The sequence below is a fragment of the Camelus ferus genome, chromosome 32 (assembly GCF_009834535.1).
Source record: "Camelus ferus isolate YT-003-E chromosome 32, BCGSAC_Cfer_1.0, whole genome shotgun sequence".
Taxonomy (NCBI): domain Eukaryota; kingdom Metazoa; phylum Chordata; class Mammalia; order Artiodactyla; family Camelidae; genus Camelus; species Camelus ferus.
The window spans coordinates 23,421,086-23,439,283 of NC_045727.1; the positions used below are offsets into that span (position 1 = coordinate 23,421,086).

At 47.9% G+C, this 18,198-nt stretch overlaps 1 long non-coding RNA gene and 1 other non-coding gene across 2 annotated transcripts in view; both read left to right on the forward strand.

Moving 5' to 3' along the window:
- The first annotated feature begins 649 nt into the window (after window positions 1–649).
- LOC116660934 overlaps window positions 650–18,198 on the forward strand; it is a 46,262-nt gene continuing 28,713 nt past the window's right edge. The window contains exon 1 of the long non-coding RNA XR_004316610.1: window positions 650–1,241. This is a non-coding gene — a long non-coding RNA (uncharacterized LOC116660934). The remainder of the gene's footprint in view (window positions 1,242–18,198) is intronic.
- TRNAV-CAC lies at window positions 12,578–12,649 on the forward strand. The gene has a single exon. It is a non-coding gene; the product is annotated as a tRNA-Val (tRNA).

Here is an 18,198-nt window from a genome sequence, read left to right on the forward strand (position 1 = left end):
TAAGTAGAGCATTGCTTGCAAAAACAGACAAAAACGGAGGGAAGGACCAAGTGAAGACCACCAGGTGTGTCAAATGCCAAAAGTCTGAGATCCACTGAACGTACGCAGGGCACCAACATTCATGGTGCACAAAATATACATGAGACCAAAAAAATGTAAAACCATAAAACTTTCAGAAGAAAACAGGACACTCAAGGCATTTGATAGCCATTAGGCCTAAAATGACTTCTCATCCATTTGGTTGTTATTTTGTTTTGTTTGTTTTATGTGCATCAATTTATTTAATTCTTTTTTTAATTGAAGTAGAGTTGATTTACAATGTTGTGTTAGTTTCTGGTGTTCAGCACAGTGATTCAGTTAATACTATATTCATATATATTCTTTTTCAGATTCTTTTCCATTATAGGTCATCACAAGAAATTGAATGTAGTTCCCTGTGCTGTACAGTAGTAGGACCTTGTTGTTTATCTATTTTATAAGTAGTGGTTTGTATCTGCTAATCTCAAACTCCTAATTTATCCCTCCGCCCTCTTTCACCCTTGGTAACCATCAGTTTGATTTTTTTTCTGTCCAGGGCTCACCCTTTTCGGTGCTGTGTGCCCTCAGCCTGAGAATTGGAAGCAAAATACTTGATCATCAGGCTAAACGTGTTCCTCACATTTGCAACCAAGAGTGGCCTAACGAACACGAGGAAAAGTGTTTAGGGCCATGAAGATGAAGAAACTGTTGGAAGCGGACGGCGTATAAGGATGCGGCCTTTGAACTCACCACAGTGAGCTCATCACGAGAAGAGAGACTCCGCAGGGTGAGAAGGGTGAGATGGGGGGCTGTGGTCTGTCACTGAGACGGGTGTCCAGACCACCCGGGTCACCCCGGGGAATCCGGTGAAGTCTACTCTCACGGCCTCGCTGTCGAAAGCCAACATTTCCCCCTCAGATGGGGACACTAAGTTAAGCCATCACCCTTTGCTTACGGTGCCTGAGAAAACCACATTTCCTGACACCCTAATTCTGAGCAGTTCTGACTGCACGGCTTGGATTCTCTGGGAACACACCCCTCAGTACCAGCGACCGGGGCCTCCCTCCCCCACGTGGACATTCTCAAGACCCATCCAGGAAGACAGAGCAGAGAGCGGTCCTCAGTATGCACCAGGGTGAGTGCGCCGTGGCACTGAGTAGAGCAGCTTGCCTTCCTGAAGAGGACGATGTGGAGGGAACGCTGATGGAGAAGATGACTCAGAGGTAAGTCACGCACGTGGCAGAAGTCATCTCTTCTTAATTACTGTCTGTCAATAAATGTCAGGGGTCTTTAAAGACTCGGTCCAAGGGCATGTGTCACAACTGGGTTACTGAACATTCTGAAAGATGCATCCATGCAGGCGGCTTTGGGAAAAATCTCCTACAAACTCTTAATCACAGCAGGCGTTTCAGAAACAGGGTTGGGGAGAGAAAGGTGCACACACTGGTGATGGACAGTGGGGCGTCAGATAGCAGTGACCCCCGGAATAAAGCACGTCCGGGCATCTGATGTTCTAGAATAGGTCTTTGTTCAAACTCCTGTCTGTGTGTGTGTGTGTGTGTGTAAGTATGTGTGTATGTATCTTGTGTATGTGTGTATGTATGTGTGTCTCTGTGTATATATGTCCGTGTATGTGTGTATGTATATGTATGTGTCTCTGTGTGTATGTGTGTCTGTGTATGTGTGTATGCCTGTGTGTATGTATGTGTACGTGTGTGTTGGTGTGTATATGTGTATGTGTGTGTCTGTGTGTATGTGTGTGTGTATGTCTGTATGTGCATGTGTGTATGTATGTGTGTGCATGAGTGTATATGTATGTGTGTGTATGTGTGTGTGTATGTGCATGTGTATGTGTGTATATGTGTCTGTGTGTATGTGTGTGTGTATGTATGTGCGTGCGTGCGTATATGTATGTGTGTGTATATGTGTGCATATGTGTGTCTGTGTCTACGTGTGTATGTGTATGTGTGTGTATGTGTGTGTGCATGTGTGTGTGTATGTATGTGTATGCACTCATTTTTCTGCGTCTCCATAGAAAATGTCTGTCTGTCACTGTTTTCTTCGGAAGGAAGTACTTTACAGGATAAACTGATGAAAAGCGTTTGCTGCTTGAAGGGCTGTACTGTGGTTTGCTGTCTAATGAATACTTCCAGAAATTAAGTTCAAACTGCCAAACGCTCCTGAAAACTGAGAGATGTTTACAAGTATCCTGCACGGATACGGGAGTACTTTTTATTCCTGCCTGAGCTCCTTCCCAGGGTTAAGGAAACAAACCAAGATTTTCACTGGGGATCCATCCCCGCCCGACTCCGAATCCAAACGCGCTCCAGGTGGTCGCTGGACCACGCCGGACCAATCAGGGTAAGGGCTTGCCCCTGGGCTGCAGTGATTGGCTCAGCCGTGGTCATGTGACCCGTGCGAGTTTCCCACTGGCTGAGCTCCGCTCAGGAATTCTATTCATAAACCAGGGAGCCTGTCTGCAGCCGCGCGTCTGCGCACACGGGTGTCTGCTCTCTGCGCGCTGGCTTTGCAGGAGGAGCCTCTTGGTTGCACGAAGGGAGGCAAGACTGCGCTTAGCATTTGCCAAGGCTCGTGAGGGTACAGTGTGTGTGGTCTCGCCAGCCCGGGGTCAGAGGAGCTGGACTGTGATCCGCTGGCGCTGGAAGCCTTCATTCATATCCTGCTCCTCTCCGGTTCCTCGTGAAGGCTTATTCATTGCGCCGAGGGCCAGGCACTGAAGTCTGCATTTAGTCACAGCCCACGAACTGGCCCTACCTTCTCATAGCCGAGTAGGAACTGGAAGGCAGCATCCCGGCTGGTCACACAGGGAAATGATCAGGATGCAGTGAGAGGCTCCAGACAGTCCGCTAAACAAGCCCTTCTAGGGGCCACAAATCAGAAGGGCTCGCAGACCCAGTTAAAACGCTCGAATTACACAGTGTATTGAAAACATATAGCAAGAAGCAAGGAGAACACACAAACTGTACACAGATGTCCCTGGGAGCTTCATTCATAAAAAGAGGAAGCACCCCATGCCCATCACCTGATGGACATGTAAACAAAATGTGTGCCCGCCATACCTTGGGGTATTTCTCTTATTTGGGAGTGTGTTTACTCTAAGGACCACTCTGGAGGAAATTGACAATGTAACAATCCTGAGTCTTCCAGTCCATGAATATACTTTACATCTCTCCCTTAATTTAATTCAGGCTTTTCAAATATTTTTTCAGCAATGTTTTGTTGTTTTCATTGTAAAGGTCTTTTCATGAAATACATCCCTGACTATTCTATACATTTAAATTCTTTGAAAACTATATTCTCAAATGTTCATCACCCGTGTCTCAAGACATACTTAATCTTTGTATAAGGCCCTTTATCTACCACTTGATCGTATTCGTTTCATTTGGTTTTGTTTTTACGGTTCTAATAGGTGTGTAGTGTTACCTCATCATGGTTTTAACTTGCATTTCCCTAATAGCTCATAATGTCGAGTATCTTCTCACCTAGGTTATGCTTGAGACTTCGAGACACAGCCCAGTATGTTTAATTTGCAACACTCGATGTTCACACGTTGTCTCGTTGATACAGGACTAGAATTTGGGTCTCTGCCTCCAGGGCTGATGGAGATGCCCATGGAAGAGTCACCAGGGTGTGATTCAGACTCTAAGACTTGCATGATCTGGCTCTGTTTAATTTGCTGAACCCAGACACACAGGCGCCTCGAACGTCTGGACCCTGACCTGCAGCGCACTTGCTTTGTGGGGGGTTCCCCAGTGGCAGCCTGAGTTTCAGCTCTTTCTAGAATCAGCTACCCTCGGTCCAGGCTTTTCCCAATTTCCCACATTTGTGCTCACGTCCCCTCTCCCCTTTTACTTCATCCCCCTGTGTTTATGCCCTGTTTCTCCCCCATTGTCCTTCCCGTCCTTTGGGGGGGCCTGGGGAGGCGGTCGAGGTAAGCACGAGTGCCGACTGGGCACGTTTATCACCGGACCGGGCTCCGTGGGGGGTCAAAGGACCACCTGAACTCTTCTATTTTCTGATCATTCGGGCGCCTGCTCCCCAAAGCTCTGATCCTGTGGAAGGCTGTGCTGTGTGGTGGTTATGGCCATCATTTCTGGAACCAGACACCTAGGTTCAAACCCATCCTCTGCCCCTTCCTGGCTGTGTGGCTTTGGATAAATTTCTCAGCCTTCTCTGTGTCTCCATTTCTCATCTAGAAAAGATGATCGAATAAACCATTCATAGATTTTCCTGAGCATTAACACGTGGAGGCTGGGCACCGATACATAAGGGTTATTACTCTTATCTGCCTCCAGGGCAGAGGAAGGGTCCTCAACTCAGGTTTAAAAGGCGCTCGCACAGCCGTCCATCACCAGCCGCAGACTCACACAGGGCCACTCTGGGCGTCCAGTCTCCTAATTGCTCCTTCTTCTTTCCGTGTCCATTTGTTACTGTCTTTCCAGTGACATGAATTAGGAGAGCAACGTGTCTTTTTCTTTTTATGGCCTTGTTTTTCTTGGTTGGTGTCACACTATTAAATCAAACACACATCGTGGCCTTTGGAATTTTAGCCTGGCTGGAACTGTGATATGTCCGCGGATGGAGGAGGGCAGGGGCCGTGGAGAAGATGGTACCCAGCATGGCCCCCTCTCCATTAGCCCGGAGAAAGGTGACACAAGTCACTCGCCATCCATCAAAAGGGCCGTTAGCATTTCCTTTACTTGAGAAATATTTCAGATGCTCCCTCACCCGTGCTGGGCACTTCATGTCTGGCTTCTCCGCACGTGTTGCTCAGTTGATTGAAATTGGACCTGGGGAGTGACCAGCGGAGAAGTGCTTTGGGGTTTGGATGAGCACGGTTACTGGGTTGAAGTAAGTGGTTCATCTGATGTTCACGAGCCTCCAGATCCTACCCTGCAGGTTGCGTGCGGCTGGGTCGTGGCAGGTGAAGCTATTATCGCTCTGGATTTTTTTTTTTTAAATGAGATTCAATCATCTGAATAGATTTAAATCCAAAAACAGTATTTTTGACAACTTAGTGTGAATCACTCTCTCTGTCCTTAATGTTTTCTTCCGCCTCCCTTAGCTCCGTCCTTTCTCTCTCTCGCTGGCTTTCACTGTCATCACAACCGCGTTCCTCGGTGCGTCGTCCACTTTGTCATCGTCTCTTCTTGGAATTCGGCTCTGAGCCTGTGTGCAGTGAGCACGACGGAGGCGCTGGTCTCCAGCGTGCGGACCGCCGTGGGCACAGACGACCACCCTCCCGTGGGAACAGCCTGGGGTCCCAGGTGTATAGACAGGGAGGGGGTGGTAACACCAAGAAGAGGGCTTTGCCCCCGCTTCGGGAGAGTTAGGGAAACCTTGCCACGGGAAACGGCTTTTGAAACGGGCCACGAGAGATAAAGAGGGTTTTAATAAGTGGAGAAAGGGGTAGCCATGGATGAGGAGAAGGGAGTGAGCTGTGAAAGGCGACATGTTTTGGAAAATGGCGAGGCGGTCCACGAGGATGAAGCCCAGGGGGAGGATGTGGAGGACGAGAGGGTATGGAGCTGAGAGGTGGGCCGGAGGGCTTGGCTGAGTGGCTTCAGCTGGTGTCGGGCATCTGTCTGCGGCCACGGGAGACACCAGGGAGGGGTGGGGATTGCAGCAAACCTCAGGCTGCCTGTGCTGTGCTCAGATAAACATGGGGTTGGCAAAACGAAACACATCTAATTGGCCGCAAGCTTGTGGCTCCTTTGGAGTTTATCTTAGAGACCAAAAGGAGCCAGAGAAAAGCAGTCAACAGGGTAGTCTATAGTCATGTTTTCTGTGCTCATTCTGTATCTGGGACCAGTGCTTTGGCCCTGAAACGCACATCTGATCTGGAAGTGGTATAAAAAGAATCACTCAGCATCTCCGTTTGGCTTGATCTCTTGGGGGTCAGAGTGGGGCAAAAATCCCTAATGTTCCTAGAACTCTCCCTCCTAATTCGGGACATTCTCTCTCCATTGTATGAAGAGGTTGACCACCCCACCCAAATCCTGCCGATGGTGGTCAGGTTAACATCCCCCCAAAGATGCCTGCACCCTAATCCCTAGGACCTGTGAATGCTGTCTCACAGGGCAAAAGGAACTTCGTAATCAAGGTTAAACAGTTAAGGTAATTAAGGAAAGGACCTTCAGCTAAGAAGGACCCTGAACTAGCCGGGTGAGCCCAGAGGGAAGAGAAATGGGCTTGTCTGCCCATCCCAACCTGCCCACGTTCCCGGGGCAGGGTTCCCTGAACTGGCACGACCTTCACAATTACATTAAGATTCCGTAAATGTACCAGTTCCTGGGCCCCCCTTCACACCTAAGGAACCAGGGTCTCCCAGGGTAGCACCTGGCGTCTGTGTTTTTTAACAATCCCCTCCCATAATTCCTTTGATCGGGAAGTTTCACTTAGTCTGCGGAGGTGAGATGCTTATCAAGTTAATTTCCCCAGGCTTTGTGCAAGGTAAAAATTAATCAGCCGTCTCGTCACCGAGTAACCTATGACTGAAGGATTCTTTCTGTTTCCCCCTCCTGCTCACATCACCCGCTAAAAAGAAATTAGATGCCTCAAGACTGTTCATCGCTTATCACCTCTGTGGGCTGCAGGCTGAGACTCAAGGAGACCAGAGAGAATCAAATCAGTCTGAATGTGTGTGGTCCCTGGTCTGGGAGAGGCAATGTAACAGCTGATGCAGCTAGTCTGGAGTCACTCACATTGCAAGAACTTGATTCATAGAAAATTAAATCAACTGTTGTAATCAACTTTGGCGCCTGCCCTCTCTAAGGGATGTCAGAGGCATACGGAGTGAAATCAGAAGAGCACAAGGCATCTAGAGTTGGGTTCCTACTAGTTTCTGTGGATGAGCATCTGTCTTATGGGAATCCTGTGGGTTCCAGAATCTCCTTGCTCCCTGAACTCGAAAGGACTTCAAGTAAGACAACGTGGCAGTAAGACAGAAATGGTGATCTTGTAAAACTTGCAAGCACCCTGCAGACTTTGGCATATTCAAATCTGCCAGATTCTTCTCTCTTCTTCAACCCAGAGACCTTAGACAACCCTGCCAGTACATGAATAAGAATGAAAAAGGCCATTTTCACCCTCATCTGGCTTGGAATTGAGTTCAGAACCCGCAGTGGTATGGTGATGCTAACAGCTCCACCCAGCTGGTTAACAAAGCAGAAACGTTCACTTGTCTCTCTCCCCCGACCCTTCAGAGCTAAGCTGGCCATGGGAGAAAGAGATTCACCACCTAGGACTCCAGAAGTGGAAACATGTACTGGGGCTTCCCCCAAGATGCCTACCGCTTCTGTCTCGGGTGGGCACCTGAGCGTATCAAAATAGGATGCTAAATTTTAAATCACGTTTCAGAATGAAAAGTAGAGTGGTAGAGAATTTTTCTCCCAGGAAAATGATTGGATTTTAGGCTAGGTATCAATAGACACCCAAAAAATAAGCACACACACACACACACACACACACACACACACAACTGAGATGAAATTTAAATGTTGAGAAAATTTAAGGGTATCTTGTAATATTTCACGGTTTAAGTGTGTTAAAATACTTACAGCTTCCCCAAAACACTCACTCTTTCAGATTGTGTGCACCTGAACAAACCACTGCCTGCTTGCCTCCTTAAGACATATATTTGTGGTATTGGTATGTTTGTATATGGTAGCTAACTCATCATTCAGAAGTTTGACGAAATCCAGAAGTCACCATTCTACCCCTCCTCACACTGAGCTCCACGCCTGTGAAGCATCTTTTAAGCTCTGAAGCTCTGCTTCTCCTGTTTCTTCCAGGATGTTCTAATATGCTCATAATGTCATTTCCATGTTTAACAGCTTTAGAGAACATTTACCCTTTTGGGAAGGATGGGAATTATTCATGTTCATATGCCTTTCTCCTTCCAGCTCCGAAAGGCAGCTCTGAGATGGTCACCTGCTGCTCCTCCTCCTGGTGCCCCTCTAAATTCTTTGTCCTGTTCCACCGATGCTAGTCAGGGCCTCGGGTTCTGTGTGCGAGGGGAAGATACCAGAGCTTCTGCAGCGCCCTCTTCCTCCTTCCCTACCCAGGCTAACTTCCGCCCTCTGCCGGCCACACCTTTTAGTTCCAAGGTTATTACCACCTACTTTCCATTCCATACACATAACAACGGCTTTGGCACTTGGCTCGTAGGTCAACTCAGAGCAGAAAAATACTGAATGGCATTTACCTGAGTAGATGTGGAGTCCACAGGTTTGAGGGCGAAGTGAGACAATGTACAAGGGCTCCCTGGTCCCTTCTATGTGCTTGGTCAGTGGAAGCCCTGAGTGGATATGATCCAACTGTAGACTGTTCCTGAATAAGTTGGTGCTGAAGCAAACGCAGGGTGTTAAGCTGTCCTCATCCGTCACCGGGGGAGAGCAGTGATGCTTAACGCCCTGATGTTAAGACTTATCTTCGCCTGCTGCGTCTTCCTCGTTCCCTGAACCATGTATCAGTTGGAGTATGTGTGATGAGATGGAGAAAATGGTGTTCTCGCGCCGGCTGGTCCTGGACTGAAACTCAGCACATCGGCTCAACTGGAAGACATGTAACCATTCTTTTCATACAAGTCAACGTCGGTTTTAAGCACCTATTGTTCAAAACGGCAGAAAAACATAATCTTAGTCAATTGACGAATTTCTCCATTTTTATGTGAGATTGTATCTTAGTTACAGGATATTTACAGAGTATGACGGGGCATGTGTGTCCATCCTTTCCTCTTTGCCAGTCACCGTAGAAGAGGAGAAAAAGAGCTGCGGAGAGTCTGGACAACTGATAATGAAGTCGTCGTGCTCTGACACAGCAGATGTCATTTCCAGTCACAGTCCACTGGCCAGAAGTCGTTATGTGGCTCTTGTACTGGCCACAGAGGGCAGGACACACCTCACAGGTGGAGACCTGGACATACTTGGTGACCGACTCCGGGGGCCACCGTGCTGCCCTGACCTGCATCAGAACGTTGCTGGGCTGTTGTGGAAAAAGCATGCACGTCCTGGGGCCGTCCCCGCCCCCGCCCCCACCCCGCCGAACCCTCTGAATCAGGCTCTCCTGCGGTGAATCCAGGAGCTGGCGAACTTGACGAGCTGCTCTGGCTGTTTTGATGGAGGCTGTGATGTAAGAGCCTTCGCTAAAGGCACTGAGCAAACACTGATAACAGAAATGGAGGAACATATTCGTAAGACCACACTGGGAACCCAGCTGACACAGTGGACCAAACCGCAGATGCTGAAGCTGAAGTCAGAATCCCAGCGATAGAGGAAAGTGGGGCATGAGAGGACGGCGGTGTCCCCGGGATGCGCCCCATCAAGGGAGGGTCCTTGGCTTCGCGCAGGGAAGAATTCAAGAGCGAGCCATCGCAGAGTGAAAGCTAATTTATTTAGTGAGACACACATTCCAGAGGCGGAGTGGGGGCTGCCTCGGAAGGCAAGAGAGCGGGGCCTCAAGGTGTGGGGGTGTTTAGCTTAAAGTAAAAGTAGATGCACACTCCATAGGCAGAGTGCGGGCCGTCTCCAAAGGCAAGAGAAAGGCCACGAAGTGCGAGGTTGTTAGTTTTCACGGGCTCGGTAACCTCACATGCTAGCGAGTGCGAGGGTTACTCCGGCTACTTTGGGAAGGGGCTGGGAGTCCCAGAAACTGGGTCATCACCCACTTTTTGACTTTTTAATGGTCTGACTGGGAACTGTCCTGGCCCCTGTGGGAGGGCCATTGAGCAGCTGCTGTATTTCAATGGGCGTGTATTGAAGTTCAAGGTCCACTGGGAGCTGAGGCTTGCGCCACCTTGGTGCCAATTGCTGTGTCATTCTTTTCATGGCTGTGCCCCGCCGCCTCCCCTCCTGCCTCACCAAGAATCCAGAGGAAGAGTGACAAGGGGGCTTCAGGTGGCCCAGAGCTCCTGGGTCTCTTCACCTCGCCTTGGGCCACTCCTGTGGAATGAGTTACGTGCCCAGCAAGCCCGCACCGGGGCCGACAGCGCCCTCCCCGTCGTTACAGCTCGGCTCCGGCGTGCACGCCCTCCGTCCGCACAGGATGGCGCTGGGTGCGCTTGTGGGCGTCAGCAACCCGGGCTTCGCCTTGAGAAATTGTCTCCATCTCCCGTTATTGAATGTTTACTTTACTTTCACACCGTGTATTTGCCTGCATGGAAGTTAATTGTTTTTGCCCTGAATTATTGCGCTTTAAAAACTCAGTGGGAACGCAGCCTTTTGCCCTTGTGGCTTTCCAAGGTGAAAGTAATTGGAGGCAACTCTTGCGGATATAAAGCTTGCGCGTTACAGTAGATTAATATTTAGGGGACAGGTCTGGGTGACAAAAAGGGAGCATCGGCTGAAGAAAACGTTGTTTCTTATTTTGACTTAATGAAGTTTGTAAGACGAATGGTTTCATAACCCAACATAAAGCTTGAGTGATGGCTTCCTGATAAGCTGAAGAATGGGTGGACAATGATTGTCCGGGGTTTAAGTAATTGACTTTGGTCTTGCTGCAGTAGCTTAGATTATTTTTGGTAAACATCATCGTTTCTTCCAACTTTTTAAAGTTTATGTATTAACACAGGTAAGATTATACACAATAAAACAGCTCCTGTTTTTCTTAAAAATGAGATATGAAAGGGACAAAACAGGAAGACCTGGGGTCCAAGGGCTCTCATATCTCTGAGAAAGAGAACAGCATGGGAAATCATCTCAAATTGTAACCAAACGGGACCCTACAGGGTCTTCCCAGGACCCCCACCCCCATGTCCTCTGCTGTAGCTCCTCTCTGGAGCACCCAGATCACAGTATCTGACGCACACTGCCTGAGTTGTCTTACAGAAGCTAAAACCCCCTCCCAGTGGAAGGTGTTAACGCCATGATGACCATGAGCACGTAGCCCCCAGACCTACTGGAGCCTGAGAATTGATAACGTTAACCCCTGTGACATCACCCTGTTACTTCACCATCAACCGGTTAGAGAACTGTGCATGATCTGATCACATACCCTGCGACCCCTCCCTCGCCCGGCCTTTAAAAATGTTTCGCTGAAACCCATCAGGGATTCTAGGTCTTTTGAGCACCAGGTGCCCATTCTCCTTGTCCGGTGCCTTAAAATAAACACTGCACTTTCCTCCCCCACCACCCAGTGTCAGTAGATTGGCTTTCCTGCACGTGGGCGCGTGGAGCCAAGGATGGTTGAGTAACTGTCACTGTGGAGCTGCCCTCCCCTTCCCCAGGCCAGAGGGTCAAGGGCAGGGAGAGGTTAGGAGAGGAAAGGAGGAGACCTTCTTGAGAGGGGCAGAGAGCTTTGATGTGGCACATGGCCAGCCTGAGGGACCTCTGCAGCCCAGAAGCCAGAGGAAGGGGTGTCAGGACATCTCTCTGCTTCCCTCCCTTCTCCAGCCAAGGTCCTCCTTGACCAAACCCCATGGAAAACCAAAGGTATGGGACTCATTCATGAAATCCTTAGGTCTGTGTGCTGGCACACAGAGCAGGCTGGAGAACGGTCTTCTGGAGAGGCAATTAAAAAAAAAAAAAAAACAAAGAAAGCTGTAGTTAGTCTAAAAAACCAATTATAAGTTCTCTTAGCAAAACTTTGTAAATATTGGACCTGTTCTGCTCTCATATGTTTTTCTACCTTCGTTATTCAGTCCATTTAAGTATGCATTTAAAACTTTGAAAAATCTAATTGTAAAGATGCTGAAAAACGAAACCCAAAGAAATGATCACAAGAGAGAGAAAGAGAGAACAGAGTTACCAGGATTAATGAGCGCAGGCTTCTGTTTTCTTGGCAAAGTAAAATCTTTCAATTAATCTTCATTTGAACTGTTATTCAGTACGTGCTATGGGCAGAGAAGATGGCGACTGTATCACTGAACACAGAGCGCAGCATAAATATTTCCTAAATACTGAATTATACATTTTTCTTACAAAAAAGACTCCAGCTTGTTTTTTCAAAAAATAAAATTATACTTGCTAATATTATCTTTACATTTTTCCCAAAGCCAATTTTCTCTTAATTTCTTCCATAATCTCATATACCACAATATTCACAAAAGTAGAGTTTCTAGCTGCCGATAGTGGTATGGGGTTGGCAGCATGGATCCCTGTGTGCCCAGTAACACCAGCAAAGAGACAGAGACTTACTGGGCAGGGAGGGGCCTTTCAGGAAACAAGAGCAGTGTAGACCAGGGCTGTCCAACAGAACCATCCATGACAACGTCTGCATGCACATTATCCAGCTTGGCAGCCACTAGCCCCACGATGGCAACGGAGCACTTGAATAGTGGCGAGTGTAACCAAACAACTGAAGTTTTAGCATTATTGAATTTTAATTTAGCTAGCCCCAGGTGGCTAGTTAGAGCAACCTGCGGGCCCCGGTTACCTGGGATGCAGGGGCGGAAGAGAGAACCTCAGGGGAAGCCACGTGGGCCAGATGCCGACGTGGACCATACAACCAAGAGTCCATACACGCTTCCCTGAATTCTGAAACACCTCTTAGAAAAAGCAGGGGAGACCCATGTCAATGATGATGATGATGGGGGTGAGGGGCGGGTGTAGCTCAGTGGTAGGGTGCATGCCTCACATGCACGAGGTCCTGGGTTCAGTCCCCAGCACCTCCATTAAAATAAATAAATAAACCTGATTACCTCCCCACCCAGAAAACAAGAAAGAAAAATAAGAAAACCCAAAAAGCAAAAGCAAAAAAACCCAACAACAAAAAAAACAAAAACAAAAATAGTGATGGAGAACAATGAAGACCATGTTTTGCAGTCTTGCAAATGCTCTGTGTACACGGGTTCAGGTAACCCAATTGGCCCCGTGCTGTGGGTCCGGTTGCAGTGCCCAGGGTCACAGACGAGGAAGCAAGGATCTTGCTTGAGGACATCCAAACGGATGAAGGTAGAGTGGAGGCTCAGAGCAGAAACTGGAATTACATAAAAACAGTTTTACATCTTGACCGCCTGAATTTGTGGCCTGTGGTTTGTTCTGGCCGCACGATGACCCGTTTCTCTATTCCTGCACGTCCTGTGGGGATGCTCAGACACCAGAAGCACCACTGGTTCGTTCCCCATCCATCAGTCTTCCTGGTTTTGTAGATGGTCCCCACATCGTGAAGGACTTCGTCTAAAGCAAAATGGACCCTGTCTGAAAGGCAAGAAGATAGCAGAGAGCTTAGAATCGGGTACCAGCTCGTGGAGTGCTGGGCCCTCTGCTGGTGCTGAGAGGAGATGCTCGCTGCTCTTGAACTCCTCCAGCCTCCTTGTGACAAGTGTCTGAGGGAGGAGAAATTGGCCTGCCCTGGATCGGGGTCCAAGCTCTGCAGTCTTGAACACGTGGGCACCTCCGAGCCTTTGTTTCCTTCCCTGTGAAATGGGGATCTTCAAGGAACTTGCCTTTAAGGATTATCATGAGGATGAACTGAGAGCATTTCCAGAAACATTTATACAAGCTAGTTGTTATCTTACTGAAATAAAGCAGCTTACATTCTCTGCTGAAATTTCACACTGCCAAGCTGATGTCCACGCTGCCCAGGAATCGACATCCCCTGAAGTTTAGCTTTCCTCTGGTTCTGAGTTGGAAGGAGGTGCAAAAACAGGGACGCTGGAGGCTGTTGACCAAAGCTCCGGACGTTCTCAGCTGGTTGCTGGGGTGGAGGTGGCGGTTTGGCTCCCTGTCCAGGTTCCTGCAAAGACCGGGGCTCGGAGTTCTAGAGTCATCCACAGTCTGCTCACTTTCTGTGTGTCTATTCAGTGTCTCAGCGGGTAACACCCATGCGCCTGTGTTTTCTTCCCCCTACAGTGGGAAAAGTCAAATTCCCCTCTGAAAATTCAGTGCCTGGCATAGAGTAGGTGCCCTGTATATGACTTTTGCTTTGTCCCCTTCCAAAGCATGCCCTGTCTGCACTGGGGGGGGGGAGGTCCTAGGTTGACTGATTACTCTTCATGACCAGATGACTCCAGTCCACCCCCATGGGCTCTTGACCTGAAAGCTTCAAGTTGTCTAGACAAATGGCTACCTGCCTCCCATAAACTTGCCTTGGACGGTGTAGCCAAGAAGCCAGTGTGGAGCTGTCTCCTGGATGCTCACAGTGAGGAAGATGGGCCAGTTCAAATGAGCGAGTCACCAGGGACTGGTGGGCAATGACAGTAGGAGTCCAGTGACACTGGATTCCTGTCCTGTGGGGGGAGCCATACTTCACGGACCCACCTGACTGGGGCCAGGCCTGCTGGAGTTGCCAGAGATTAGGTTCTTGTCTTGTTGCAGAAAGAATTCTGAGACCAGATGCGGAGGTTAAGAAAACAAAGTGAGGGTATGTTGAGTGATGCTCTCCGGGGCGTGCGGGCAGACTCAGGCAAGCGGCTGTGCTGAGCTTCTTCAGCAAGCTGGTTACATAGAGCATGCAAATGAACGGGTGGGATGTTCACTGGGGAGGGAAGGGTTTGGGGTCATATTCCCTGATTTCCATCCCGGCTCCCTCTCAGAATCTCCAACTAATAATGGCTTAAACTCAGAAGTGTGGAGGGAGCAGGGTGAGGGGGCTCAGAAGCTCTGTAATAGCACAGCAGTGGCTCCCCAGACCGTGACCTCCTGACTTTCTTCTCTGGGTGATGTAGCCCCAAGCATCCCAGGCAGGCTGGGGTGGATCAAGCAGAGAAGAAAGCTTCTATCCACAGTCTTCTCAGATGCCTCCAGCCGATTTCATATTTACCTGCTCCATGACCGAGGACGGGCAGAGAGAAAGAGGGTCACCAGGACCGGTCTAGACCAGTGATTCCTCTTTGCAACTTTGGGGGTCACCTACTTCCATGGCTATGTGACTGCCATTGGGAGTAAAACTGGAGTTTTATTAGCAGGGACGAAGCCATTGGTATGGCCTCCTTCACAAACATGGGAAGCATTTGAAATCCTTTCTTCTGCTTGGGTAATTCTTTACCTGCAAAATCTTGATGTGAGTTGCAGATTGTCAGTTGCCATAAAAACTGAAAATGCCAGCGACTTGCTTTCTTAGACTCCCCTGCAGCTGGAATACAGAACTCAGTGCCCACTGACAGGTGAAAGGATAAAGAAGTTGTGACACACACACACACACACACACACACACACACACACAATGGAATACTACTCAGCCATAAAAAAGAATGAAATAATGCCATTAGCAGCAACATAGATAGACCTAGAGATGATCATGCTAAGTAAGCCAGACAGAGAAAGACAAATATCATATGATATCACTTATATGTGGCATCTAAAAAAAAATGATGCAAATGAACTATTTTACAAACCAGAAATAAACTCACAGACATAGAAAACAAACTTATGATGACCAAAGGGGAAAGGGGGGGAGGGATAAATTGGGAGTTTGGGATTAGCAGATACAAACTACTATGTACAGAACAGATAGATAAGAAGGTCCTACTGTACAGCACAGGGAACTATATTCAATATCTTATAATAACCTATAGTGATAAAAAATATGAAAAAGAATATGGATATACATGTATAACTGAATCACTGTGCTGTACACCAGAAACTAACACAGCATTATAATTCAACTATACTTAAATTAAAAAAAAATTTTTTTTGAACCTGAATATGCAAGCAAACACACGCGTGGCTCAGACTCGGCAGGGCCAGCTGCCAGGAGCAGGGGCGGAAGCTTGCTGCATGTGGCCGGCCAGGCGGGGTCTGAAGTCCGTGCAGAACCTCCAGCAGCAGCCCCGCCCTCCCCAGCCCGCCTCTGGGTTTGAAATCTACCTGGAACACCAGTCAAAGGCCTCCTTTCTTGTTTTCTCTTTGGCTTATATTCCGGCCATATTCCAGAGCCATAGAAATAAGGCTGAATTCACTTGCACAGCCTTCCTGCAGCAAGGTGGTTACAAATCAGGCCGACTTTTCTCCAAGTAGCCACTCTCTGGGGTAAACCATCTTTCTGCCTGAACCAAAGCGCTTTGCAACTTATTATGATGTGGCAGTAGGTTAAAAACAAGTATTTCAGCTAATCTGCATCATATTTTTCTTCAAGGAGGGGAGTTAAGTACGGCTAAAGCTCAGGCAATCAACTAGAACCCAGGGAAATACTGCAGAACTAAGAAAAGACTCTGAACAGAAGGTCATTACATAAAGGGAAGTTTGCAGACATTTCCAAGCAAAGCTGGAGTATCGGCTACTTGGATTTGCTGCTACAAGGCTGGTGTCTATTTTTTAAATGTCACATTTAATTATTTTTCTTTAAGCAAGGATCAACGTGTTCTTAGAGTAACGCAAAAAAAGAAAAAAAAAAACCAGAATAGATCACACTTAAAAGTTAAAATTCTCTTTGTGGCTTAATACAAAGACATACCTGTTGGAGAATGTACTTCTAAGAATGCATCTCCTAAAACCGCTTTCTTAAAGCCCTCACTATCTTATCAGGACTTCATTAATCTAACGTTTATGAAATAGGCTGTATTTCAAAACTGTAAAACATAAGATGAGTTCAGGCATCTGATATTTGCATATAAATAGAAAAGACCTCAGGTCCACACTAGGAGGGAAAAACTGATTTTCTACATTCTTCCTATGATTTCCACCAAATTAGCCTTTAAAAATGGCCTTGTTATGTAGATTGATTTTTTTTTACTCCCTATTTAAACAATGAAAAATATCTTTTTTTCCCCAAAGAAATAGCTGCGTGAGGCAGCTGAACTCAATGAAAAGCTTCAGCATTAAACCCTAGAAGGATGTAGAGAAACTGATGAGATAAGGATTTCCCTGCACTGAACTCACTGATTCCCCTCCTTCCTCGTTCTCAGAGTCTGATCATCCAGTAGGGACCCCTGCTTCCTCCAGGAAAATGCAGAGCTTTCTGGAAGGCTCTCTGAAGGCCCAGCGTCTGTGCTGTCTCGGGGGTGAAACAACTTGAAGTCCAAGAAGGGTTTCTGGTGTATCACATGCTGTGTTGGGAGGGCTCCGCCCTATCCAGCTCCAGTCCTGCTCGGGCAGCAGGTGTAAGGCTAGGTCCTTTCCCCTCCCCAGACTGGTTTCCTGTCTCAGCTGCAGACATGGCTGCTTACACAGCACACCTGGGTCGTCTTGGTTCTTTGGGTCAGAAGTCCAGCCGGCACCCCCGCCTCCTCGTGTGGCTGACCTCAGCTCCCTCTCCGGCTTCCAGTCTCTGGCTTCTGGTGGTCTCTTCTCCTTCTGGATGAAGTCCTCTGATTTAAAGGGCTTGTGGGATGTGGGATTGGATAATCTCCATCCGGATAATTGAGTATCCTCTCCCCATCTCAAGGTCTGGACACTGAATTACATCTGTAAAGTCTTTTTTTTTTTTTTTTAAGCCCCTGATAACATATCTATTTATAGGTTCTAGGGGTCAGAAAATGGACATTTTGGGGGGAAGTTCGGTGGGCATTCTGCCTATCACACTGCCCCAATAGTGCAATACATAACTAAACGCGGGTTCTGATAGGCACCCCCACTGCCCCGCGCCACGCTTACTTCTGTTTCTAAACGGGATCCATTCTGTCTCAGCTCCCAGGCAGTGACCCGCAGGAAGTCTGGTCTCTTGGCAGGGCTCTCTCTCCTCTTTCTTGCAGGATTCTCTGGCACAGGCTTTAAACTCTCCACTGGAGCTAAGGAAAACTCCGGTGCTCAGTGAGCCTTGGCTGCCACTCCTGGGCACTCTCCACCCTCCATCCTAGGGCCATGGGGTCCACTCAGAGACAGCCCACTCCCTCCCTTCCCAGCCAAGCGGGAGACAGAGATCAGTGTGGCGGGGGCAGAGGGGAATCACCAGGTGGAGCCTGGGGGCTTCCAAAGAGGGTACAATTTTGCCCAGTGATTCTCGGGACTTAATAATCATGTCTTTGGAAGCAACCAAAATGTATATATGTACACACACACACACACACACACACACACACACACACACACAGTGGAATACTACTCAGCCATTAAAAAGGAATAAAATAATGCCATTTGCAGCAGCATGGATGGACCTGGAGATCATCATTCTAAGTGAAGTAAGCCAGAAAGAGAAAGAAGGAAATACCGTATGATATCGCTTATATGTAGAATCAAAAAAAAAAAAAGGAAACAAATAAACTTTTTTCACAAAACAAAGATATATAACAGACATAGAAAAGAAACTTATGGTTACCAGTGGGGAGAAGGGGTGGAGAGGGAT